Source organism: Scophthalmus maximus, chromosome 7 (assembly GCF_022379125.1).
Source record: "Scophthalmus maximus strain ysfricsl-2021 chromosome 7, ASM2237912v1, whole genome shotgun sequence".
Taxonomy (NCBI): Eukaryota; Metazoa; Chordata; class Actinopteri; order Pleuronectiformes; family Scophthalmidae; genus Scophthalmus; species Scophthalmus maximus.
Genome location: NC_061521.1, coordinates 20,860,222 through 20,887,056, shown reverse-complemented (window position 1 = coordinate 20,887,056; position 26,835 = coordinate 20,860,222). Strand labels below are relative to the sequence as shown.

At 51.4% G+C, this 26,835-nt stretch overlaps 1 protein-coding gene across 7 annotated transcripts in view; it reads right to left on the bottom strand.

Annotated features, from left to right (window-relative positions):
- The window catches only part of hipk2 (homeodomain interacting protein kinase 2), a 70,355-nt gene that overhangs the window by 22,584 nt on the left and 20,936 nt on the right, over positions 1-26,835 (bottom strand). The gene's annotated exons all lie outside the window — the stretch shown is intronic.

Genomic DNA, 26,835 nt, shown 5'->3' with positions numbered 1-26,835 from the left:
GAAAGGTGAAATCACTTGACTCTGATTTATAGTTTTACACGCAGGCAGGGGACGCCAACCGCACCGACGATTAGGGGAAGAAGAGAAGGAAAACAGGAGGAGAGAGAGAGGCAGAGGCAGAAATACAGTAAATGAGGGGGAGCGGTGAGGAGCTCCTGTCACAGGAGGTGGTTATTGGGGTCTCAAGGGCGGCCGTGGAACAGACCCCGAGACAACACTCTATAGCAACAGTATCTTAGGGCAGCGCTAAATACAAAGAGGCCTCTCCACACACGACGAGCTGCCAGAAGAAGCATCGGGGAGCCCGCTAGGAGGCGACAGCAGAGGGAACAGCGAAGTGCGAGAGGAGAGGGGTCTCTCCATGCACAGCCTGTTTCGGGTGGGTGGAGGGGGCGGGGGGGGGGGGGGGGGGGGGGGGGGGGACCGTGACGTCGGCACAGCAGACAGGTACAACAGAACGCAGAGAAGGCAGCACAGCGAGACAGTGGGCTGAAAGCCGCGAGGCGTCGTCTTCCTCCTGTGTCCTCTTCAAACCGTACGTCTGAGGAGGAATCCATGAGAGCACGGTGATACGGTTAACCGTGATTGTATTGAACTCTCGATCTTGACTCAAACACGTTTGTTTCTGGACAACCAGCCGTGCATTGGTTTGTGAGGATTATGTTCCATTTGTTCACTCACACATCGTTGTTTGTACGTAAACTCTTTGCTTGTCACGCTGTCTGTGCCGGAGTCGAGACATGACTATGAAAAGTTCAGATCCCAGTTATGGTGAGCAAAATTGTCATGGACATCAGTGTGAATGCGTTGAAAATGTTTCTAAAAGTACTGATACGCAAACAGAAGTAAACCCACCAAGTTTTATTTTTGAATAATATATATATATATATATATATATATATATATGATCATTTATTTTTGATAAAAAAATAATAATCAATCAAATATGCAATATTAACATTAAAGAAAAGAGGCTTCAGTTTGCTAAATAGGCTCTTTTTAAAAAAAATGAAACCTTCCCATGGTGCAGTTTAAAAAAATCAAATCAAATGTGCATATAAACACAAACAACACAACCAATATAAATCCTGTGTGACGTCGATGACGTACAAAATAAAAATTCTAACAAAAATTCTAACAAATTCACAGATTTACTGAACCTATTGTATTGAAGAAAAAAGAAGGAAGGGGGGAAAAAAAACCTTTACGTTATTCACCTAATTGACTGTGTGCTCATTTCATCAGAGCTCAGTGTGAGAATCTCTGACGTGTTTCGGGGTCAAGGAGAAACAGGTTGACTACCTGTTGCGTTAAGCGCCGACGTCGACCCCCCCCCCCCCCAACGTCTGAAAGTCAGAACAAAATATCGGCGTTTGTTAGATGCATGCAATTATGACGGTTTTACCGTGATACCGGCAATTGTTTCACTCCTACATGAAACCAAGACCCCATGGCCGCCCTGCAGAGCGGCGGTGCATTTGTGACATACAGTACATAGGAGGAGGAGTCACACATTTTTTCTACACGAGAACGCAAAGTCGAAACCCCTTCATTTTTATTCCACAAAAACCTTATCCGAATTCACAGAAAAAAAACAAAAATATGTATGAGCCGTTTTGAAAGCTCTTGTCACAGCGCGAGGCCGCCGTTTGAGTCAAATGAACAGCCGCGGGAAAACCCTTTCATCCGACGGCCTCGGAGGTCACCGGTGGACACATGCGGAACACGGGATCTTCGACTTTCCCCTTTTGTTTTTTTGGTTTACCCAGACGACTTCCAAGATCGATCACCGCCACGTGATTCGCACGAGCTCGCAAGCGGACAAAACACTGCAGCTGAAACTTAGTAGCCGCGTGCCGTGGCCACGCGGACTTTTTCCCCCACGCTCTGTGTCTGCGTGCGTGATTGGGGGATTTGCAACACGTGCTGACGTAATGCTTGGAGCCATTTCAGCCGGAAGCTTCCCGGGTTGTGCTCCAGTGCTTCTATACAGCTCCTCCGGTGCGGCGAAAGACGGAGATGAGAGAACGACAGTGGGTGAGAGAGAGAGAGAGAGAGAGAGAGAGAGAGCAAAGGAAGGGGGAGCGGAAGAGAAAGAGGGAGTAACGCTGCCGCTCGTGATGTGAAAAAACCCACAAATGCAAATGTGCCCCTGGTAGCGTGCCGCCGCCATCGCATGCAAAGCGAGCGCCCCCACAGCTGCTGCTGATGCAGGCCCTTTCACTGGCAGTGATAAACGGCACACGCATCTGTGCCACTCTTTTCCTGCCCCCCCCCCCTTTCCTTCCAAAAAGCAGCGGAGCGCGAGAAAACTGACAACGCATGCGGATATGACATTAATCTCTATTGAGTAAAAAAAACCAAACAGTTTATAGTAAAATTCTGGTGCACAATCGTTTGACCAAAGACGGGCTCAAAGACTGGGGGGGACTACACCCTTGGTAACCTGGTACGCTCCAGAATTGAGGTACTCGGACACACCATCTGAGCATGCGACATTCAGCAGACGCCGCCAGGATGTCAACCCTTTAAGCCGCAACCCCATCTAGCATCGTCTCCAGCTGGCACGGCCCGGCGCCGCCGACATTGCCTCGCGGAGGGCGGAAGGTGAGCGTCTTGCTGCCGGCACGCCGTGGACGTCGCATGCGGCACGCACGTGGTGTGCAAAAAAAAAACAAACCGCTGGCTAGAGCCCAAGGCGTTTTTTTTTTCTGGATTTCAGCAGGGAGCCCGACCGCATGAGAGGCCCTCAGTGTTTCGGGCTGGAGGCTCTGACAGCACTGGCCCTTGACAAAAGAAAGAGGGAGGGTGGTGTGGAGAGGAGAGAGGGGGGGGGGGGTGTCTGCATACTGACATCCTCCCAGCTGGCCTGGACATTGATGAGCCCCGGTTCCCCTTGGGAGCCAGAGATGGCACGACTGGTGAATGGAGCCTTTCTTCTGCCCACCCCAGCCCACCCTTACACCTCAGCCCCTTCACCCTCCATCTCCACCCCCCCTCTGCCAGCCCCACGCCTCGCCCTGCTCCGACGTCCACTCCCTCCTTTTAAACCCCTCTGCCAGCAAAAGCCCTTTGAAACCGCTACAAAAACTAGGGCGCGGAGGGCGGGCTACAGCGCTCCCCTCCCTGCTCGCCTATCCGTCCTCTGCTCTGTTGAACCGTGCCTGTGCTTGGCTGGCTTGCCAGCCCCCCCCCCCCCACACACACACACACACAGCTGACATCACAGGCTGTGTGCTGTGTGCATGTCAGGATGTATCTATCAGGCTGACCTTCCCTTAGCTCGGCTCCAGACCGGAGACTGATGGATCCATGGAGCTTGTGCACTCACACACACACACACACACACACACACACACACACACACACACACGCGCACATGCACACACAAAGAGACTTGTCTCCATGACTTGAGGACATTACATTGACTTGGGACTAATTCACTGGAAACTAACCTTAACCATAACTAACAGATGACTAACCCCAACCTTAAAATAAGGTCTTCACCTTGGAATTCAACAATTTACGTAATGGGGACTTGGTCTCCATGATGTCCCTATGGGGACGTTGTCATATGGGGACTTAGTCCCCATCATCAGGGAAATTAAGAAAGACAAGTTCCACAATTTGAATGTGTTAACAGATTTAAGTTGACACAACACAAGTACTACCTCAACCACACGCATGCAGACGGGCACAACTCAAGTTTAAAGACTTCATCATTGGCCCTTGTGTATGTATTATGCTATGTATTATTCAACAGGCGGGCAGTTATGAGTGAAGAGCAGCATGTATACCGGAGGTAACCAAGATTGTATATTGGCCGTTTTGAAAGCACTGGCCTGGGAGAGAAAGAGCGGTCCGCCGCTGCGAACAGGAAGAAGCACTTCACTTAAACTTCTCCTCCATCTCCTTTCCTCCTCTCTCTCTCTCTCTCTCTCCAGCCCACACTTTTTGCCCCCTTGCCTAATGTAAAAGGGCCCACTCCCTTGAATGACTCCCTTCCTCCCCTAGGGGGTATTCATCTACATATTCATTCCCTCAAAAGGTTCCTCCACAGCCCCTGTGAAGATGAGCCATAGAGAAACACTTTTCTGGATATATTGCACGGTGGTCGGTGACTGTGAAATCAATGTGCGGAGAGCTGCATCCCCTGCCGGGGCACCTGTGGCTCGCAGAAACCCAACCCAAGACACACACACACACACACACACACACACACACACACGTGCACACACTATATACTGTACCTCCTCAACCACTCCACCTGATCTCATGGTGCTGCACAGTGCCAGGCATGCGATGCAGCAGCCATGTGATCATTTACATCTATAGGGCTTGGGTGTTCCCGAGTGGTTGAGGGGTGGGTGATGGGGTGTTGGTGTCTGGATGAGGGAGTCCTTGACAAATGTTGTCTCTTACTCACTGAGCAGGAGCGACATTCTTCGTGTTCAAGGTCCTGAAAACAGGCCTCTCTCTCTCTCTCTCTCTCTCTCTCTCTGTTTGCCTTCCTCTCAGAAGAAGGCACGTGCAGCGAAAGCGCTGACAAAGGCTGCCGACGTGTTAACAGTTGAAGTATTAAAAAATTCCCCGAAGGTCTAGCAATGCAAAAAAAAAAAAGAGGCAAATGAATAAAAACCTATGGAAAGGAGAGAAGGAGAGAGGATGCAGGCATCAACTTCCAAAGAACTAGTCTGAGAGAGGCTCTCGCGATGATGCGAAAAGAGCAACATGGAAATATATTAGTAACCCGGCTGCATCATGCCTGGCTAATGTAAAACATGGCTGACAGCTGTGACGCTGAATGCCGATTCAACACAAACAGAAGTAGTTTAGCTCAGCCAGCTGAAAAGGGGAGTCCTGTGACTGCGAGCTTGCACAGATTATCATTTGTACATTCGAGGGTGCCCTCTTGTCCCCTCTCCCGGCCTCAGCATCTCACACGTAGCGCCCCCCCCCCCCCGCTCGTCTCCGAGACATTCCGCATGATGAAATATTCAGTGCGGACCGAGGTGGCTCTCTGTGGCACACACGTGGCGCGCGGCGCCCCGTCGTCGCGGCGGCGTGGCCCAGTCAACATTAGCTCGCAGGACGCGACGCATTCTCACACGCCGCCGCCTTGTGTCATAAGTTCGGGCCGTTTTTTCCAAAATGACCCTTTTAGGTAACGTATCAGATTTACTGTTAGGTAACGTAGGACATCAAACACGCATTCTAATGCCCTGGCAATGCATTTGCTGCTATGGTGAACCCCCGGCCCCCCCCCAACCCCCCCAACCCCCTTCCTTCAGAGGAACAGTTAAGTACCCTTTCCCACCCGCCCTCTCTATTTTTTCTTTTCCCCCTGCTTCCATTAGCAAGGCCCCCATCTACACAGAAAACAAACAATGAGTGTGCGCTAAAGTGCGGCCCAGTTGCTCATTCACACATGTGTGCGGCGCCTCGTCGTTCCCGCTTGGTAATTGCCTCTTTTCCCGTGGTTGTCATTATTCCCCGGCATGCGGCCGACTCTGTCGGTAGCACGTCTCATTTCCACCTGCGGCCGGCGGGGTCTCCGTGCACACTGCCCTCTACGTGCCCCCCCCCCCCCCCCCAACCCCCACCGCCCGGTGAACGGGGGGTCAAAGGGATAGACCTCCTTCAACGAGGGTGGAGGTGGGAACGACGGAGAGGAGATGAGGGAGGGGGGGAGACGGAGGCGGCGGGGACGGGCACAACAATGGAAGACGGATGCACGCCTCATCAACACACACACACGCGCACACACACACACACGCGCACACACACACGCGCTCTGTGCTCCTGCCTCTCCTCTCAAAGGGAAGAGTGCCGGGGAGGATTTGCGATGGGCACATGACGGGTACCTGCCACACAGTGACAGTCGGTGCACCGACGGCCTGCTGGGGAGATGTAGGGGGAAGCCAAGAGGGAGCCTCGAGTCTCTCCAGCCCTATTAGTGGAGTGGACTGACAGTCGGACAGCATTAGGCCAGTTCGCCAGCCAGGGGCCATGACTCGGGACCCGGCCCCCGAGGCATGTGCTGCCCCCCTCCGTTAGGACTAAGATCTGCATGGAAATCCGACTTCTGCGGGATCTCAAAATAACAACTTCGACGAAATGGGTAACTGAGGTCGCAGCCGGGCGAGCGACAGAAGCACATCTCGCAAGGGAGAAAACAGACACGAAGTTTCTTGGAAAGTTTTTTTTTTTTTTTTAAAGAATGATGCCATCGCACCCTCATGCTGCGTTAGTCACCAGTCTCCGGTCTCACGAGAAGCCCCCGGAGGGAACCATGTGGGTCACTCGGCGAGCCGGCTGGGGGGGGGGGGGAGAAGCCAAACCCGAGGCAAGAAATAGAAATGCAGACAGACGATAACACATTGTAACGTGCAGTCACTCAGTCAACCAGCTTAACTAGCTGGCGAGCCTGTCGCCCGTGGCTGAGACGTTCACCGAAACAGACAGGGGAGAAGCAGCGTGGCCGGGAAGTGAGACACGTGCACACACACACACGCACGCGCGCTGTGCAGACGGGCGCATGCGGTCAGCCGGGCAGACGAGATTGTGTCTGCTCGTGGCAGAGGGATGCTTAAAAAAAACCCCGAGCTTTGATCACTACGGCGAATTAGTGTACGGAGGGCGATTCAGTGAGCGTCACACTTAAACACTTTGGCTCAGCTTCATCCGAGGCTGGCATACAATCGGCAAGAAAAGCCAGACAAATCCGTGCACGGAGCAAACCAAGAGCCCCGGGGCAAAAATATGTATCATATCGCAATATTAAATCACAGATTTTAAGCTGAAAAAGCTCAGAGCGACAGTTATGCGAACTGCAGGATAAAACAGATCGCAATCCCATCTGCTGGCCCGGCTCGTCTGTGTTCCCTCGTTCTCTCGTGGTCCGTCAGTATTGTCTACCCTCTGGTTGATGGCCACCCTTGTCGTTCTTATTTCCTCCAGTTTCCCCTACGGCGGTCGCGTCAGCGCGGCAAAGCACGGAGCACGAAACTGCGAGGGCACCGCGTCGATGCGTCCCATTCTGTTGACTCTGGCGCGACTTGGGGCTGAGAGGTTCGAGTGACGGGCCGAGAGGAAGAGGGGGCTCGGTCAGCCGTGGTCGGGCCTGGCGGAGCCGCGCATGCTGGACGTGCGGTGAAACAACAGACGCCGAGGATCCATTTGAAATGCAGCGCCTCGAGAATATAGAGCCAGGGAGCCACGGGGGCGCCATCCCGCCTTCGTAATGACATACGTCTCCCTGCCATTCCATACACACACACACACACACACACACACAAAATACACACAGTTTCAATCATAAATGCTGCTCTGGTTGACTAGTTCCTTATTTCTGGGGCAAGTGAAAGAGCACATGGGGGAGACATTTGCAAGGCAAACTGGAAGAAAAAAAAGACCCTCTACCCCCACCCCAGCGTGCACTGACATACAGTTACATGCGCTACATTTCTCTGTCTCCAGCCACCCCTTCACTCCCCTCCCTCTCTCTATCTCCATCCCTTGTTTGACTACCCTCTTCCTTCCTCCCGCCCCGGTCGGGGCAGTAATACCGTCTCCTGCCTAATCAAATTCTGCTGTGTGTGACATGAATTCCGGGTGCCCAAGGCTGCGCTGCCTCGCGACAGGCTGCAGGGGCCGCGGAGAGCTGTAACTAAAACCTCACACAGGTCCTGTGGAGTAGAGCAGCGTCCCCGTCTCTCTGTAAAATGTAACACTGGGGGGGGAGAGAGACCTCCTGGATGTGATTCTCCCCCCCCCCCCACCGGCTTCTATCTGTCTGCTCGCTTGCTTCCCTGCTCGCCTCAGTGTTTGTCTGCCTGCCTGTCTGTCTGTCTGCCTGTCTGCCTGCCTGCCTGCCTGCCTGCCTGTCTGTGTGTGTGTGTGTGTGTGTGTGTGTGTGTGTGTGTGTGCGTGTGTGTTTCAGCGAATCCCTGGTGTGCAGCCAGCCCATGGTTAATTAGAGAGTGGATGGGATGGACAGACAGGGGCTGATCCAGATTGTCATCCAGATGTGGTCAGATCCGACGTGAACAAAATGACCGCCACAATTAAAATCATGCATGCATGACAGCTATCACACACACAGATCCCCAAACACACACACATACAGTCTTGCCTCCATGAATCGAGAGGACATTAAATTGTCGCGTATGCGTTCCCATGACTACTATTTCCCTGCACCCAACCCTTAACCCTCACGTTACCTTAACCTAATCTTGAAACACAAGTTCCACTAAATATTTGGATGATTTACTGTACGGTACGGTATGGGGGACAAGTCCCCATAATGTAAGCGTGTAAACAAATACACGTATGGTTCTCCCCAAAAGTGACAGTAAATCCCCAGCATACGAATTGAAAACAGGCAAAGAATATGAAATGCAGCCTTAACTCTTTGCTCATCTGTGTGTGCACGTTGCCGCTGCGAGGTGAAATGCAGTGTGGACGGGTTCTTACGAGAGGCAATAACAATATGAGCCGTCTTCGCAAAACAACCACCCACAATGACAGGTAATTAATTTGGCCGAGCAACAGCGCCCTACAGTCGTTTGTATGTATAGTCACAGTTAATCACCTCTCAATGACAATACCCCCCCCCCCGTACTGTGTTTCCGTCCCTCTGTCACATTGACAGATCATTTTTTCCCTCATCCCCTCCCTGCTATATGGTCAACCATGAGAAACAATGGAGACGCGCACGGCATTTAATATGTCACACGTTGAGGGAAAACAATTACTCTACAGCGACAATCAATATGGCATTATCCTTTTCGTGTAGCCACACTTGAAGATTCAATTATTATGGACAAAACAGGACATTAATATTTCAACCGGCCTCGCCGAGGCAGACGGTAGACGATGATGATTTCATCTGAATAGAAATTCGGAACGAAGGTTAAATCTTTTCCTGGCGATCGCATGCCGGTGTCCGCCGTGTAAGAGTGCGTGAAACTCAGATATGTCATAATAATAATAATAATAATAATAAATTTGATTTATAGAGCACTTTTCATTGCTAAAAGCAATCTCAAAGTGCTCACACGTGTCTGATTAAAGAAAGGAGTGACGTAAACGTATTGCTGGGTGGATCCGACAATATGGGGGAGGTCAAGCAAGACAAGTGATTAAAGGATTAATATGTTTGAAATATACACATTAAACAAAGGAAAGATTGGTGCATTCTTTTTGTTGATCTACGACTCAATAAAACGAGCCCAGGCGAAAACATGAACAGAAACACTGTAGGTGATACATCGAGGAACGGACAGCACCTTGACCGTCCGTTAATGTTTCCTTGTCTTGTAGTTTCTCTTTCTCCCTTAAAAGTATTTTTATTTACAAAAACATTACAGAGACGGGGCGAAAGGTCATGTTCCACCAGCCCAATGGTAAAAGGTCAAAACATTCACGGAAACCGACGGCACCACCTGAGATCGCAGACAGTCGCTCGTGGCAGTCTGATGACAGACAAGACTTTGTTTATGGATGCAGAGAGATATACAGCATTTCCTTTTTTTTCCCCCCGTGACAAGAGATACCGGGGAAAGGATGACACGTAATGCTGTCATCGTGGTTGGCGCGTGATAAAGAAAACAACAAAAAAGCATTCCACCAAGATATGTGCGCCTCTGTGACAGATCCATAACCGATGGTTACCTTCCCTTAACCAGGTGTGTTCCTGTCTAAGCTTACCCTGCCCGGAGGGAAGACCCGCCCCCTTTTTCAGTGAACGCACACACACAGACACACACACACGCACACAAAGAAACAAAAGGCGGCGTTCAGACAGATGTGCAGCAGCACTGGAGGCGCCTTCTGGAGCCAACGCGAATTTCCAAACCAGCGCTAATCATGACACATTTACGATTTCCCGAGCAAGAAATCACGTTGCACTGTGAGTGTGTGTACGGAGGAATTCCTCTCCCATTGCCTTTTTTTTTTCTTTCCTTCCCCTCTCTTCTCTTCTTCTGCTGCCTGTGTGAGGATGCTGCTGGAGGGAGTCCAAAAGGACACTGTGTGAAATGAACACAGCGCTGACCTCCCAGGCGACCCCCCGACACAGCCAATCAGATCACTTCTTGGCCGACAACACGGGGCACCTATAATTGGTCGGTGGGGTGGGGAAATATGAGCGGTGGGAATCCGAGTGGCGGGGAAAGACGGGCAGGATCCAGGGAGTGGTCGCTACTTCTCCTCTGTGCACTTAAACAAACCCTTTTGCCCCAGAACGGTACAGGAAATCTCCCGAACAAAAGGCCGGCTGTCATCTCCTCCGGACGAGGCTCCCGCTCTGAACAAAAGTCGCCCTCAGCTGACTGAGCGAACTGACCGATCCTTGAGGGAGGTGGCTTGTTGTTATCTGGTCCTGTCTCACATTCCAGACGTCTCCTAGTGAGGGCCGGAGAGCGTGCCTCAAACAGGAAATGAGTCCGAATGTTGTTCCCCTTTCTCCCGGGGACTGGGGGGGGGGGGCTCGAAAGAAGGTCGCAAACAACACTGCATGGACGGATGACAAACATGCATGAGTTGGCACGCAGACGCACAGATGCAAGAGCACGTACATCTAAACGCAATCCTCAAGCTGTCGCCGTCCTTTTCTTTCTTTGAACAAGCAGGAATGGACGCCCGTCCTCTCCCAGACATCCCCGCTCACAGCTGCGTGCCCCGATCCCTTCGCTATCTCCAGCCCAAACCAACCCCAAACTCGCATGGACCGCATTCCACGGCCGCCCCACACCCCACGGGGCAGCTTCACAGCTCGGCACCGAGCTGGGCCGGGGCCGGGCCGGGCCGGGCCGCGTCTCCCCGCCCTCCACTTTGACCCATCGCCATCCCCGCCTCCCTCCCCTCTGCTCAACCATCTTTCACACTCCGAAACAGAACAGATCCTTCTTTTCTCCCGCCGCGTCGGCATCTCAAATTGTTCCAGAGGTTTTAACGTGCTGGCTCATTCACAGCTGGAATGATGAAATGAAACAAGTTGAATCCACACGCCTGCCATGAAATACCAACCGGCCACGTTTTGGTATCGTCTCTGAATGTGCGTCTGTCGTGTGTTTGCATGAAAACGTGCGCATTTTATTGTTCACGCACGTGTGTGTACATCTGTGAATCGTTAAGGTCAGGCTCCGTTTCACCATCTCAGTTAAATGCCACGCAGTATATCAGTGTAAGTGCGCGCCTCTCCGTGGCCATTTCCATATCTGTAAATGAGAAAAACCCATCTCTCTCCCCCGACCGGCGCCGCTTCGCCACGGCGCTCAGCAAGCCCAACTGACGCGCGTCTGTGCAAATGTGTGTGCACGCACGCACGCACGCACGCACGCACACACGCACACACACACACACACACCATCTCTGATGAGCTGACACAGAAAACTAGATTTATGAAGGGGAGGGATGGAAGGGGAGGTGTGGAATGTGTGTAATTTCAGCAATGGACACAGGTTGTTGTAGACAAAAACGCACACAATTGAACCTTGCACAAAAACACCGTAGCGTGCATCCCTCTCCTCTGTTTATTTCCGACCTGTGACACAATCGCCGCGGCGGCACGCGGGCTTATCTCTCCCACTTCCCCCCTTGGAAATGCGATGCAGCCCCCAAAGAGCTCCCCGGCGCTCCGCACGCCACTTTCAATTAGTTCCACAAAGAGAGTCTTCCGCCACCAAAAGGAAGATGGGAGCTCATTACCGAATTCCTCGCCGCTCTCGGCTTTGAAATATAGATCAGGGGGCATGCGTCTTGACTGCCGGGGGCCCCCTGGATGTGCGGCTCTCCAAATCACCGTGCCACACCAGTCCAGAACAGACACGGCACAGGGCGCCGTCTCATGGATTAGCCACTCCTCAGGTTTAACAGCCCCTGCAGCTTACCCTCTATCTAACCATTAGCTCTTTGCCTGCCCCTCTTTCTCTCCCCCCCCCCTCTCTCCACTAAACAGGCTCCCCGAAGCCACATCTCTCAGCACTAAAACCCACAAATGGGAAAATACCAGTGCCAAAAGAGAGAAGCAGCGGAGGAAGTGCGGATATCATATCATTGCACAGCGGTGCCATCGTAGAAAGCGCGGACGTGGAGAGAGAGGCGGGTTGATAAGGCAAATCCATTCAGTTATTCTAATGAAGCGAAAGCTTAACTTTTTATGAAAATTAGCTGCCGTATAGGAGTTCATTTGAGGTCGGCGTTAACGCATTAGAACCCGTCAAAATTGTTCTCAGCGATAACCAACATGAAGTTGTGATGAAGAATGTCATGCCAATTGCGAAATCATTCAGACACAGTAACAGGGGACACGGCAGCTTGAGGTGAAACAGTCAGGGGGGGGATCTATTTCTTATCAGGCCGAAGCGGAGAACATGCGGTGATGCGGCGATTGTTGTTAACGGTTTCCCCCCTCGGGACATCAAAAAAAAAAATAACCCCCAAGCACGTTCACCATCATCTAGCCGTTTACTTTGTGACTGATAATCTCATTAACTACACTATAGGCCTCCGCGCCGCTGCACGACACCCAGGAGTCGCCGGAGGCATCCGGTGGTGGCCAGCGTGCGCGGGGAAGAGAAGCCGGTGTGACATCTTCATCTGGTGCGTTCGTACCTTCAATTAAACAAACATCCATTAGCGCCGCTCCCTCGGTGGAAGGCCACCGGCGAGGTTACGGAGCAGACAGCTCATTAGCAGCTATTGGCTGAAACTAGAGGATGAGCGTTCGGGATCACGCAAGCGGAGAGACACGTGACCCCGCTGACACCTCTGTCTTCCGGGGGGGGGGGGGGGGACTGTAACCATCGTGCCGTGCCCCACCTGTCAATCAGCCGCAAAACTGCAGCGGGTGTCAGACGCCGGGGTTGGAGGTTCCGGTTGCTAGGCCACTGATGGAGATTCGCCGTAGCCAGGGAGTGATGTGGGAAGGGGGGAGTGGGTGGCTGTAATGGCAGCGCGAGAAGAGCGGTACGTGGTATTGATAGTCTCTCTGATTCGCTCGCTATGCAAATCACAACAATCGCAGGAAATGCCTGGGCCCGGGCTGCGGCTAATTGCCCGCGAGGCAATAACAAAAGAAGGGGCTTCCTTTGTGCGGCGAGGAAAATTAAACATTAGTTTGGAGTTTTTTTCTTGGAGACCGAGGGATGCTGTAATTACCCAGAAACCAACACATCAGCACTTTGTCCACGCGTCCCACTCTCGACGCCTGGCGGAGGAAAACAAATGTTTCTCATATTGTGGGAGAGAGGCATTCGGGGGGGGGGGGGGTGTAGAGGAGTACCAGGAGGGAGATGGAGCAGTGGTCGGGGAGGGGGGGGGGTCGGGGGGGGATTTAGTGAAGGGCATGGAGCGGGATGAGAGGAGAAAGCAGGCGATGGGGGAGGACAGAGATGGAGAGAGACGCCGACGAATAATGAGGGGAGAGGAGTGGGAGAATGATAGCCCATCTCTCCAAACCACTCCATGCTGGTAGTGAGGCATCTAAATGTACACCCTCCATTAGCATATTGACCCCACCCCTCTCCTCGGTCCAGCCGGCCACCTAAGGGTTAAGTCTGCGAGTTGGATCATTAATGTGGGTCGGTCGCGGCGGAGGGCGCTGCAGGCGAAACAAACAAGGCTGGGATCGAGCCGAGATACGCAACCATGGAAACTTCAGGAGACGTCCTTGGATCTCCTCTCCCCTCTCTGGGGGGGGGCGGGGAAGGGGAGGCCGAGGCCGAGTCCCTGCCCCGGTCAGGAGGGGCTGACATTGAGCCTGAAGCAATGTGATGTGTCCTGGACGGCTGCTTCTATGTTTGATCCATGTCTGAGGGGCGGCGGCCGAGTCTGACACATTCGCCCAGTCTGTCTAACCTAAATGCTCATTCGGAGGCCCCTGCGTCACCCCGCAGCCAGACCCCGGCTCCTCCTATCTGTCTGTCGGCCCGTGCGTCTATTTCTATGTTGCCGCACCCTGCCCGTCTGTCTCTCTCTCTCTCGCTCTTCCTGCAAGGCCTGCCGGGATTAAGCGTCCGTGTGTGTACGTACGATTGTTTGTAGGTCAGGTCTGCCTTCGCTCCAACCGTATGGATGCATGAAGTCACATGTATATATATATATATATATATATATATATATACGAGCCGCTGACCGTGCCCTGGAAATCTCATCACGCAGCACGGTTGGATGCTTGTTTGCGCTCGTACGCACAGATGTGCACACAGGAGTGCAAACAGCCAGCCCCTGTCCACCCTGCGATGATAGGAGTATTTTCTTTTTTTTTGGAAAACATAGCTTGTTAGTATTTGGGGCCAAAAAACACAGATTGTGTGTTGTATTAGTCACACAAGGCTAAACCCCCCTATCTCGCTCTGTGCACCCATTTGCACGCACACGCGAACACAAACCGACACACAGACTTGTTTCACTATCCACCTGGGAGACACTTTTCACCAGCCCCTCACCCCGACCTTAACCAACACAACCACATACACAATAACCAAGAGATAATCCGAACCCTAACACAGAACTCTTTGCCCTCGGACAAAAAAAGAATCCGTCTCTGCCCTTGGTTCCTCCATTTTTTTGTCCACATAGTGTCAAGGGTCTCCGTGGGTGAGTGTGTATTCAGGTTGAAGTCCCCACCGGGGAACGAAAACAAGCCCACATATGCACACACACACACACACACACACACACACACACACACACACACACACACGCAAATCCCTCTAAAGTCAGCGAGCCAAACTCATAAAACCCTCCCTTCGTTCGTTGGCAATGTTTTGATAGCTCCTATAATAAAAAAAACTATTTTTTTCTACCCCAATTACTTCACCATGTTTATGTAATGGGGCTTGTTATTTTCAGATTTTAAACCCCCCCCCCCCCTCATATAACTGTAACCTACGTGATCAACAGCCTTAATAGAACATAGGTCCTTGAGGATTCGTTACTTCTTTTTTTTTTTACGGATATCAGGGCTGCGGCGATCCAGTGTTTGCAAGCGATCCAGAGCGGTGACATCAGTTAATTACGCGAAATTGGAGCGGGATCCGGCCAGGCATGAGAGGGGGTTACGACACGAGGGCAGACCGAACTTCTAAGGCGGACGCAGCCCAGAGTTTCTGACACCAGAAGTCGGGGAGAGGAGGAATTACATCACCGTGTCAAGGTTCTGTGAAGGGTTTCGAAACCCCCTGTGAGAGGAAAACATTTACCGAGGAAACAACTCAAAGAGACGGCCTGTCTAGATTAACCAGAGAGTTTCTCTGCTCGTTTGCCATAGAGTCCTGCGATCCTGCGTGGCGGCGCGGGGAACTGCAAACAACTCCGCCAGCACTTCTGAAGAAAAACGATTCCACCGACTCCTCGGCTAAAGGAGCGGCTCTGTGCGGTGAAATAGTGAGACCTGCTGTAGCGAGCCGGCACCGGCGGGGCTGTGCGCTCTCCGCCTCCTCATCAGTACGCCTAAAGACCATCCCATATATCCGCATAAAACACCAGAGGGGGGGGGGGGGGTGAAAGCCTGTGTGATCCGGGGTCTGTTATATCACCCCCGGGCCTGCTCTTGCCCACTGCAGGGCCTCCTCTGACGGAAGAGGGGAAACACAAAAAGGCTCTGACCCCCCCCCCCCCCCCCCGGTCCCGTCCATGCACGGATGCTGCCTCGCGAGGACTCTTCACCCAGGATTTGATTTCCCTCTCCTGCACCTGCATTTACATTTTCCACTTTGCATTCCCTTCATTTCCATTTGACCACCCCTTTGGATGTTTCCGCTGGCAACGTGAATAGTCATGAGCTGCGAAAAACACACACAAAAGGAAAAGCCCCAAGAACACAAAATTAGTTGGTTCTTTTATTTCTTCCCCCCCCCCCCCCAGTCACCGTTCACACAGATCATTGTCGCCCACTCCAGCGGATCCAATTTTTGAATTTGAGTCCAACGTTTATTTCATCTGAAATAAATGAAAATAGCAGCTGCCCTGCTTCCCGCTGTCCCCACTCCATTGTCCACCTTGTTATAAACTGATTTAACATCGGCGCTTCCTGCCTCCGACTCCCCCCTCCCCTCCCCTCCCCTCCCCTCCCCGTGTGCTACGTGAGATGAAGTGCGGAGACAGGCGGACGATTGGACCCCGTGTTTTTCTCTTCTCTCAGCGGAATGGCATTTTTTTTCAAGCGGGGGCCTGCTATTGACCACATCCACCAGGGGAAGGAGTGTGTCAATGTAACAGAGAGCAGGGGACCATTTTGGACCACTTAACTATAATCAGTAAATGCACCCCGGTCGCAATTAGCGCAGGGGGGCCACCCGGAGAGTGTCCGCTCTGCTCACAGCTCCGTCTGCGTTTGCTTTGTTTTTTTGAACTCCTCACACCCAGTGTAACGACGGCACAGGAGACGAGGGAGGCGCGTCGCAGTCGCTCCGCGGTTGATTTTCCTGTGACGCGGGGAAGGATTAATCCATTACATGTTCCCATAGCAAACGGCTCTCACTGTAAGCCAGCGCGCCCTCGCTGTGTGAAATAAACCTTTTAAATCTGGGATCATGTGGCGAGCGCAAAAAAACCGAGCGGGACATCATCTGTCGCGCGCGGGCTCGACGTTCGTGGGCCGACGATTCGCTCCGGTCGGGGGTCAGGCGTGCCCCCCCCCCCCCCCCGCGTCAGCTGTCTGCAATATATCAACAACAACAAAATGACTTGGTCCTTGGATGCTTCAGCGGCAGGCTTTGTGCAATTAGCCCCACAAAATGGCATCTTTTCATAAATCAAGACTTGGGAGAGCCCGTGGGAGAGAGAGAAGAGAGAAGAGAGAGAGAAGAGAGAGAGAGAGAGAGAGAGAAGAGAGAAGAGAGAGAGAAGAGAGAGAGAGAGAGAGAGAGAGAGAGAGAAGAGAGAAGAGAGAGAGAAGAGAGAGGCTCTTGTAGGCTGAAAACAAAGAGAGGAAACAGAAATGTGACAGGTGGAGCTGGTGCGATCACACCGAGCTCTCTCCGCTGCACCGGCACCCTCCTCGACTCATTTATGATTCAGTGCACTTAGTCGTCCATTCTTCTCCTCCCGCTCCCACCCTGACGAGAGAAAAAAGGCAAACAAAACTGACAGACACACACCGCCGGCCGGCCGGCCGGACGGACGTACAGACAGACAAACCAACAATTGATCTGGGGGCTGCGCGGCGCACCGACGACTCAGAGGGAGGAGAGAGAGGAGTGGAGCACAGAGACGAGTTCAAGGAGTCTGTTCAACATCTCCCCTTCCTGCGGTAACGCTCGCCTTTGACTGATTCGAGAGCAGCGGAGTTGACTCCCTCAGCAGCACGGGCGCTCGTGATGCTCGTGGGTACAGACATTGACCACTGTAGGACACCTGTTAACACACACACACACACACACACACACGCACAAAAACGTATCTGACCTGCTTCGCCTACGTAGCCACTTGTTTATTGTGCTCACAGGAAAGGAAAGATACTCACAACGTCACGACTCTATTCTGTACATGGAAGACTTCAAAAGATTTCAGTTAGATATGTTTTGTTTCTGTCCTTGAGACTCGATGCGTCTCAAAAACCCCAGGGGTTTGTTTGAACGTTCTCAAACATGCTCACGCATGTACTGTCGCATATATATATATATATATATATATATATATATATATATATATACATATACATACTGCATGTATAAATATATATTGAAACTTTTCTGCCCCTATAGCCAGCTGCGAGGGATGAGGCTTCTGTGATCCCCATCGTCCCTCTGGATGTGATGATTGAAATGCCAGGCAGACTTGCGTGAGGGACAGGGGTCAGGATGAAGGAAATGGAGAAAGGAAAAGGGAGGGATGGATGGACATCTGAGAGAGAGAGAGAGAGAGGGAAGGACGAGGGACGGAAAGATGTTAAAAAAGAAGCAAAAGAGTGTGTGTGTGGGGGGGGGGGGGGGGGGGGGGGGGGGGGGGGGGGGGGGGCAGGAGATCACTAATGAATGTTCCCCGCTGTTTTCTCAGCTGTTCTTCTCAGTGCCCCTCAGCGGTACTGTACACGAGGCCAGAAACTCTGGCTCTGCAAAATGGGCCACCTCTCCCTCTTCTCTACTCTCTCTATCTGTTTTCCTATCACGCACACACACACACACACACACACACGCACCTGAAAACTCTCATCTTTGTGTCCGACTTGAAGCCTCGGTGTCACCATGGTGACACTGCGATTAACAGGGCTGGTTGGGGACTGTGGGGGGGTGTCAAGAGCGTACACGCACATGTTGACCCAGGATGGGAGAGCGGAGAATGATGGGCTTCTGGGGGAAGGGGAACCTCTCAAACCTCCTCCGGCCTAGTTTTGCAATTTAAAAAAAAACCTGCCTCAAAACCAGAAAGATGGGAGCGCGTACGTCACAGCAACCGCCGCTCACAGCCAAGACAGGACAAAGACTTTTTGAGGAATTAGAGAAGGCGAGCTACGACTCGGAGCCGATAATAACGATCGCAATAAGAACAGTGTAACATTGTCGTGGGTAAGGTATTATACTTCTTCCTGTGCTTTCCTGAGCAAAACAAAAAAACTATAAAAGCACAATGTACACAGCTGGCAGCGGCGCTGCAGATGAAAGCCAATTTGGGCTTCTTTGTGTAACCGAGAGCTTCGGTTGGACCACAGGTTCCCGCGGAAACAAAGACGAGAGAGGAGCGAGAAGAGAGGGAGAGATAGGGAGGGGAAAAGGCAAAGTGGGCAGAGTGAGAGAGACGGGGTGGCGGGGGGAGTCCTGGCCCACCTGGGCAAACAATGGCAGGGAGATGAGAGCGCGGCTCAAGGGCCCTCCCCCTGTCCCCTGAAGTACACAGCTGTCGGTTCGGGGCCCGGCAGGCGGATCAAAGACAGGCGCAGTCTTCAGGTGCTGCACCTTCGCAGGGCCGAACGGGCAATTTGGGGGAAAAGAGATGCCTCGGTCGCCGTGGCGACGGACGCAACCGAGAGGGAGCGACTTAACAAACGGTGTTGATGTTCTTCATTCATTTTGACAAGATGTGTATACACACTCTCAAAAGCCAAAAGGACATTTTATCTTTCTCTTGAATGGAATCGTGTCTGCGCGGTGGTTTTTGCGTACGTCTCAGTGTGACCGGCGGGGGGGGGGGGGGGCCTTGATTTCTTCGCTCAGGGGTGAAAAGTTTTCTGCGTCCACCATGTTACCACGAGCCTCCAGCCGCTCTTAATTTGTGTAGGAAAATGACGGTCGTGAGTGTCAGTGAGCGAGTGCAGAGTTTCGCTTCGAGGTTAGGGTATGTAGGCGACGGCAGATAAAAGTGTGTTTGTGGAAGGCGTGTGTGTGTGTGTGTGTGTGTGTGTGTGTGTGTGTGTATATGGAAATGCCATCATGAAAAGAAAAGAAAGAGAGAGGAGGGGATGGGGGGGGCTACATGTATTCCCCTTTGCCGGGTACAAGGACAACAGCACTGTCTTTGTTTAAAGAGAAGCCATCTGTTTGATGATATACACTGTCGATTCCTGGCTGTAATTGAACACCGTGTGGTGGCGCTGGTGGGGCCTCCCCGACGCCCCCCGCCGTGTTTAAAGGGGGCGACGCGAGTTACGTCCAGTTCACGCTGATGACACACGCTGAGCTGCTGTGATCCGTTCGTTGGCGAACACCGAACAGGCCTGCGTGTAGTCGCCCACAGTCCGACAGTCGCACAGACACACACACACACACACATGGGGCAAATTCCCGTGCATGTTTGAGCAGCTGCGGTAACTTTTGAGTCCTTTTTTTTTCTTTTGTTGCATTTCTGCTCGTTCTTCCTCTCTCTGCGGTACCTGCAGTCTCACTGGAGCACGTTTGGTTTCCCCTGCGAGCTGACACGCAGCGTCTTCGTGTTGCTCTGGTGCCTCCCGGCTTGTGCACCCAATAACCAGCTGAACTCCACAGACAATCCGACGCTCCGCGCTCATAAAAAAAAACACTGGGATTAGTCTTCAAAGCTTAGTGGGCAGGCGCGCGGGGGAAAGTTCATTAGTTTGCGTTGCTTTTTTTCTTTTCTTTTTTTTTTGGCTTTTTGCTTTTTGGGAAAAATGGAATGCACTTTGAATTTACAACCAATGGAACCCAGCTGTCTGCCTCCTCTGCGGCGGCCCCGTCTGCAGCGGTGACGTCTGGATGTCTCGCCCGGAACCAGATCACAACACCTGGCCCGCGGCCCCCATTCTTAACGCTAACACCCCTTTTAATATTTAACCAGCATCCAACATAGGGAGTAATTATTTCTCCAAACAAATTACGCCCCCGGGCCCAAAACTGTGGCAATCTGATACACCACGGCGACACATTCTCCGTCGCAGGGTGCTATTAGTCATTGTAAATTATTTATCAAGCGCGGCTTCAGACCTGGCCCTTTATGACTAGAATCTTGAGTGGCCTTTCATAATCCAAAAGAGGGATTTTTATGAAAAGCTCCCCCCGGCTCATCATCCTTAGAAGTCCCTCCGAGACGTCCGTATGTACGAGAGGAGTTCGCCGAGACACAAGGTCAACAGGAGAATGACGATACTGATGTATATTCTGTGAGTCCCCCCCCCCCCCCCCCCCCCCCCCCCCCCCCCCCCCCCCCCCCCCCCCCCCCCCCCCCCCCCCCCCCCCCCCACACACACACACACACACACACACGCCCTATCTGAACAAGACTTCGGTCCAGATATTACTCCTCCTCACTCAGCGCCAACATATGGCCGCATCTGATCCTTTGTGCTGATAAACGTCATGTGATGAACTTCCTTTACCCTTCTGCTGACCCACGAACTGCTTAGAGTGTCGAACAAAAACTTCCTATGCCTTCTGAACGCGTATACTTCACATATATCAAAGCACATTTTTCTTTGAAACAGCTTTTTTATTTCACATAAAAGACATAAAAAAAATGACTTTTCTTGATTGTTTTTCCAGCTACAGTCAATCTGCCCTCTGTGTATATGACTATTACATCACTTGATCTGTATGTTTTTTATACTGCACCTTTTTACCTTAGCTTTTGCTCTTTGCACGAAACTTTTTATTTAGGTATTTTCGCATTTACTACATTCAAGCACTTTTTAATGAGAGGTTTAGGGTTATAGTCCGACCTGTGATACTAATTTGGGGTTGCGATGCCTTTGGATTGTAGTCAAATTATATTTATTTCTTAACTGAAGTGTAATATCTTTAACAAAAATAACCGACTGAGATCCAAGAGCCACACAAACGGTGCGTTGCTTTACGACTCGGTGAGCGGCGCTGAAAATAGCCCGTTGTGATAAGAAACACAGCCTCATTTAATTCCGCCATCTGCAATGAAAAAATACGGCGACATTTTTTTTATGGAGCGACAACTGTCACCGCGAACACGAGCTATGTTTAACTGCGCTGTCGAACATAGGCAACGGTGTTATGCTAAATAAAGAGAAGGAGGGAGAGATGAAGGAGGGCTGGTGGGTCACCAAAGCATCCTTTTTTCTCTATATAGGGGCCCCCGGCCGAGCCGGCCGAGCCGGCGGGGAGGCTCTGCCCACTTGCCTGCTGCCACAAATAAGCCAAACTATTTACCCCCGCGTCTACATGCACATTAGCAAATTCCTCCAGTCGGGAAAACAAATGAATCTGTTTTGTTCTGGTGAAAACTTCATGGAAGCAGCCCGCATGGGCCTCTGCACACCAGGCATTCTCTGTGTCACACACACACACACACACACACACACACACACACACACACACACACACACACACACACAGGTCCCTGCCGACTACCCCCGGTTCTCTCCCCAGCTGGACAGCTATGGTTTGGATCAGTCCTCTGTCTGCCCGTCCCACTCCCTCTTGAATTTCTTCAGCACTCCCATGATGACCTGCCTCAAATTAGGATACTCAGCGTCACCAAAATGAACATTCTCTCCCTCGCTCACGCTTCCTCTCTTTGGCAAGTCTTCCGCTGTGTATTTGCTGCATATTTTCCATCCCCGGTGTTGGCCCTTAAATATTCATGTAAGTGGATGGGCGAGGTGAGAGGAGGGGGTTGAAGGGGAAGGTGGGAAAGAAGCGAAAAGAGAAAAGGAGGGCAGGAAAGAGCACGCGTCGGCGGGGGCTGCACCCCCCCCCGTTTTTCTGGAGGTCCCCGAGGCGGGAAGGCGGGCATGCAGGGATACGGGGAGCGCAGGGGCAGGGGGTTGGGGTCGGGGGGGGGGGGGGGGGTGGGGGGGGGGGGGGGTGGATCAGCAGGAGGCCTCACTGTGCCAGTCAGCCGCTGATGGCAGCCATCACCCTGCGACCCCCCCCCCCCCCCCCCCCCCACCCCCACCCACCGGTGCTTGAATTCAGAACAGAGAATAGACAATTGTGTGGGCGAGCGGGAGAATTAATATGTGACTACACCGCCGGTAGAAAAATCTCACCTGTGCAGTTAATGATTTTCAGACTCCAGATATGGTGGAAAAAAAAATCCATTGTGTCCGCGCTCGTAACCCTCCAGTCGAGTCTGGACATTTTTAATGACCTCTTTCGCACTTTATGATTTTTTCATTTTTTTTTTTCGGTTATGCAGCAACTCCACTAACACCTGTACGGTGGAACAAGTTCCCACTTGTTGCTGGCGACATTAGCTCGCAACCCCACCAAAAAAGAGCGCGTTTCAAATAAGCCAATCAATACAGAGCGAGAGAGCGAGAGAGAGAGAGAGAGAGAGAGAGAGAGAGAGAGAGAGAGAGAGAGAGAGAGAGACTGCAGCCTCGGTGAGCACGAGTGGGCGGCTCGCTGCATTTTATCAAGGCGGCTTAATTTCCGTCAGCTTAATATCCTGGGAAATGTATGGAAATTGAACTGTGAGGCAGAACAAAGACAAGTAGCGGGGATGAAAAGATGTGGCGACACACACACACACACACACACACACACACTGTACCCACATGTACATCCATCAGCTCCACGGCAAAGTTCACATTTTGCCCTTAAAAAGTTCAATCAATTCCTGTTCATTATTTGCCCCCCCCCCCCCAACAAAAAAAAAAAGCCTCAGTCTGCGCTGCTGACGACTGTATATATGTTTCTTTCCGAGTCGCGACTGCCGGCGGTTAATTAGCCTAGCTGCTACATGCCTCCTGCTCCGCTCCTCTGTGGAGACGCACGCGCGGGAGAGCTGCCCAGAGGCAAATTATAAATGAGAAACAGGTTATTAGGATTCTGTCGTGCATACCAAGATGGTATGTCTGTCATGGGGAAAAGAAAAAAAAAAGCACAGTAGTGAATACAAGTAATTATAATTTTAGGGGTCTTTTATTTTTTTATTTATTTATATATATATATATATATATATATATATATATATATATATATATATATATATATATATATATATATATATATATATTTATATATACATATATTATATATATATATATATATATATATATATATATATATATATATATATATGGCAGGTTGCGATAATAATGATTTCAGCATCTGCAGTCAAGCCACATTAGAACTGTCCCGGGCCCTGAGTGGTCACAGGCGGGCTTTAATGGAGATGTATAGTAAACAAACCAAACAGAAAGTCAGCAGGAAAAAAAAAGGAGCAGCCTATTCAAACCTAATGAAAGCTCATCTGCATTAGTAATAATCTGCCGCTGCTCGAGGGAAAGAGGGAGACAGAGAGAGAGAGCGGTTCCAGGTACTGATGAGGAATGCAAAAACAACGACCTCATCCACACTCCTGCCCCTCTGTCCTTCTACCCTCCTCGCCACCAATCCCCCCACCAACAACACCTGCGCTACCTAAACGCCGCCACGGCCGGTCCCATTTTGTGTCTTTCTTCCGAGTTCATCTTCCCTCTCTCCGGGGCAACCCGATCCCGGTGTTTACCTCCACCGTTTTTGCTCTCCCCCTCTCTGGCACATGCACACTTTGACGCACACGCTTCGCAGAGCAGTGACTAATGGCAACCTCATTCATTAAAGCAAACCCCTTGATGTGTTCGCACGGAGGCAGGGTAAATGTGCTGGAACGCCCGGCCCCGTCTGTCGGCCTGTCTGCTTGGTTGTGTGCGACTCTAACAACAGATAGGGAGACAGATAGGATAGACAGGTGGGGCAGGGGCTCGCCTTACACCCGCGCTGCCTCAGCCCAGACGAAGACAGATACATATTTCATCAGTTATTGAGGCTACGACATGTGGGGGGGGGGGGGGGGGGGGGGTGTCAGCGATCCCACTGTAGCATCAGCTGCACCCATCTTTACTGCCAACGCCAATATGAAGAAACGGGCTCTAAAAGTAGAATCAGAAATTGTTCCTCATAATATGACCTTTTTTTTTTTCTTTTTATGAAGTTTCCAACTGGATGCATTAACATCTCTTCTGCCACAGGCTTTTAGCTTCACACAGACAGCCCTAATAGTACCAACACACACACACACACACACACACACACACACACACACACACACACACACACTGGCCACTTCAGATTACTGGTGACATCAACAAGCCCCATTCCTCCCCTCTCAGATACCGTTGACTCATTTTCCCTTCACCCCACAACGTCTAATAGGCCAATTCCTTCAGGGTATATTGAGCCTCCGATGCGCTCCGACGTCGCTGGTGCACGAGCGTCTGTGATGTGCGCGCGTCAAATAACAGGTACGCGCTGGCAGGTGCTGACATGTGTGCAGCCCGGCTCCGGGGCCTCTGGGTCGTCCACATTAAGACGTTTTAATTACGAGTGGGAAGTTCTCTGCCTCGTCTGCCGTGAGCAAGAAACATCCACAGTTGGGGAGCCTTTATGTGTGTGTGTGTGTGTGTGTGTGTGTACAGAAGGGGTGGAGTGTGCTTAAAAAAGAAGGGACCGTGGTAAAAAAAAGTGTTAGCAGTTCCGGACAGCTGCTTCTGCGACGGTGGGGTGAAAAGAGAAGAGTGACGAATGCTGATCAGCTGCGTACGTGTGGAGATGATGGCGCACACTTTCAGACGGTGTCGCCTGGAATCTGTTCAGATTTTTCACACATATTCCTTCATGCAAAAAGTAGGAGAGAGAGAGAGCTTGAGAAGAGAGATGATTGAACCTTGCCTAACTTGATTGTTGGATTGTGAGCTTAAGGGGGAAAAAAATTGAACAACTGCTCGGACACATTGGAAAGGTGCTGGGGAAGTAAGACCGTCGGACGAGCACTTCCAGTGGGGTGTACCTGGGTGTATGTGGAGGTGTCATGTGATGAGGAGTCCATGAGCGCGTTCAGACACATAGACAGAGTTTCACAACGTGAGTCACTCATCTATCTTCTTGGTACCAAGGTACTACCTTCTACCTTTATCTCGGAGTTTTTCTGTCTCCAGCCCGGCGCGATTTGTTTTGTCGATCCAAAAAAAACCCTCCCACAGAAAAAGCAGACTTTAAAAAAAGAGCAAAAAGGAACCACATTCCTGTTGCTCTGAACGATCCAAACGCCTCGCTGCTGCGTGAACAGTTTTCTTTGGAACCACTCGCCACCGAGGAGAGACTCCCCGCGAAAAGCGTTAACAGCGTGTCGGAGGACCGACCGAACGAACAGCACATGGGGCGCCGCGCACCCAACTGGGATAGTGAAATGTGAACACAAAAACAATCTTCAATCTTCATTTTTTGGGGGGCTTATTATCATGACCCTTCAAGAATAATAGTGATATGAGCTTAGGTTTCAAATGTGCAAACTCGCAGACTTGCATCGCAGACACACGTAGCGAACAAAAGCAGGTCCTCCGGAGACTACGACAACTGTGTGTTGATGCGGAGGCCTCCGGTTAGTCCAGCAGACGCTCGTACAGCTTGAGAGATGCACGTGCTCCTCACGCCTCTGTCTGCACGCTACACCTCCGTTCCACCACCAGCTCCTGCCGGCCGCGGCACGCCAACTTTACATGGACTTAAAATAGGGTCTCGCTGCATTGCAGCCCACCGCACTGCCTTTTTACGCGATGGGATCAATGGGACAAATATGCCCCAGCTGGGACGACACCATAATCCCTTTATCCGGCACAGGGTAAGCTTGACTAGCCGGCTTACCTGCTACGTCATGGGCTGTAGGCAAGAGGGGCGAGCGGCAGGAGGACGGAGCGGAGTGAGACCGGCGGACGGGTCCCAAGTTGACGTAATCAGGACGTATACACCGCGGAGTAATTAAGCAACAGGACAGAGACGCGCTGTAAGCAGACTCGCAGACAGATTGAGGCAATGATACATTGAGATAATTGCAGGGAGACACGGCTGAAGTGGAGGAACAGCGGCGGGCGGCGAGTGCAGAAGTGCCGCAGACGGGCCTGTTTGACGGGGACAGATGAGCTCGGCCACACGAGCCTGTAGTCGCACGGCGCTGAAGCAGAACCAAGTCGAAACTCGGAGTTTTGGGTAATAATGGGGTTGTGGGTTTGGAAAGGGGGAAAAAAACAAGAAGAAAAGGAGAAGAGCCAGGACTTGCTCTCAGGAGTCCTCCTTATCAGTATCTGCGCCTCGTGTAATTTCAGCTCATCAATCAAAGACAGCAGTTGTTGAGAAGATCTTAAGTGCACAAGATATAAATATTTGACTTAAGAAGAATCCAAGAAGGTGACGGGATGTGTTTTTCTTTCTTTTTTCTATTGTGGAGGACATATAGAGTAACATAATAACCAGCCAGTTAGAGCTGGCAAATAACTCCTCCCTGCCCTGTAAAGGTACCGTCGGCAGCAGCGAAACAAAAAAAAAACCCAAGTGTCCTTTCTATCTTTTCATCTGAAATCATCAAAGACGGTTTGATGTTCCCTTCTGCGCTTTTGAACTCACCACGAACCCCGTACCCACAGCT